This window comes from Sinocyclocheilus rhinocerous, unplaced genomic scaffold, assembly GCF_001515625.1.
Source record: "Sinocyclocheilus rhinocerous isolate Xijiao unplaced genomic scaffold, SAMN03320098_v1.1 scaffold3888, whole genome shotgun sequence".
Lineage (NCBI taxonomy): Eukaryota > Metazoa > Chordata > Actinopteri > Cypriniformes > Cyprinidae > Sinocyclocheilus > Sinocyclocheilus rhinocerous.
Window position 1 is genome coordinate 102,944 of NW_015645580.1, and position 1,217 is coordinate 104,160.

A 1,217-nucleotide genomic window follows, 5' to 3' on the forward strand; every position below is an offset into this window, starting at 1 on the left:
GGGGGGGGGGGGGGGTAGGGCTGCTAAGTAGCTGACAGGCAGGGAAAGGCAATAGAAAACAAATCAATATGGAGATGGGAGGGGACAAATCTGACCTGTGTGCACATATCAGCAAATAAAAGCTTACTTTCACTGCAGGGATAAAACAACAAAAATGGTACATATTCATCAACATTTCCTTGGCTACGCAGAGATGTATAACCTTGTATTTAATACACACAATGCCTGATCACGAAAAACGTGTAAAAAAAGTATTTACATTCTTTAAAGCAAGCATTAATATAGCTCACCTCTGCTATAAGAGCTGCAGATGACAATCAGGACAATCAGAGGCTGTAAATCATGAATATTTAATTTAGAAAAATGGATGGAAGGGGGACAGGATGGAAGAGAAAAGCTAGATAAACAGACTCACCTCTATGTAGTTGAGTATCCCACAGCAAAGCTCAGCTCCTGGGATGGGCTGACATACTGCTCCTCTGGCCTGCTCACGGGATGCTGCTGGAGGACTTCTGTTTCTGGATGAGCACAAATTTACAGCGTCATTGGGCTACTCTGCGTGTACACACTCACACACACATAGTCCTCAGCAGCAGAATGTCAGACACTGCTGTACACACCCAAGAACAGTGATGAAATGAAGGATGCTGAGAGAGAGAGAGAGAGAGAGAGAGAGAGAGAGAGAGAGAGAGTGGGGGGAGGTAGAGGCACATGTGCATCATGAATCAATGTTATTACCACTCCAACAACCAATCAGCTCTTATGCCCCATCACAGAGGAAATCTGTGTGTCTGCTTCCATTTCACTTACAAATATATTTAAATTAAAAAAGGTACTTAGGTGTAGGCTATATATGGTAGATATGCCTATATTAGGACTGAAGTGGATTATCGTCTTTCAAAATGCAATCACATCACACAAGTTAACTTCAAAGACATATAAAATATGAGTTTAATATGCATACTAATTATAACATTTGTTTCTCAATTAATTTAAAGGTTAAATAATGTTTTTACAGTTATAACTAAATATATGACTATTTTTCGTACGTAATATGTTGCTATATTTTTAATATTGCTTTCTAAATAATAATTATTAGAAGAGATAACGTTAAGAATAAACGTTATAAACATCTAAATGTGATTTAATATATTTTATCCTCAAACTCTCATTCTTCGGATGCTTTTCTTAATTTATTTTATGCCATTCGCAGAAAT

General features: G+C 37.6%; 1 protein-coding gene across 2 annotated transcripts in view; it reads right to left on the bottom strand.

Moving 5' to 3' along the window:
* The window catches only part of LOC107706819 (sterile alpha motif domain-containing protein 14-like), a 17,693-nt gene extending 17,019 nt beyond the window's left edge, over nucleotides 1–674 (bottom strand). The window contains exons 1-3 of one of the 2 annotated variants that reach the window (XM_016510652.1): nucleotides 621–674; nucleotides 416–518; nucleotides 291–333 (exon numbers count right to left, since the gene is read on the bottom strand). The gene's annotated coding sequence lies outside the window, so the exon portion shown is untranslated. The other variant, XM_016510651.1, reaches the window with a different exon arrangement.
* Between the last annotated feature and the right edge of the window lie 543 nt (nucleotides 675–1,217).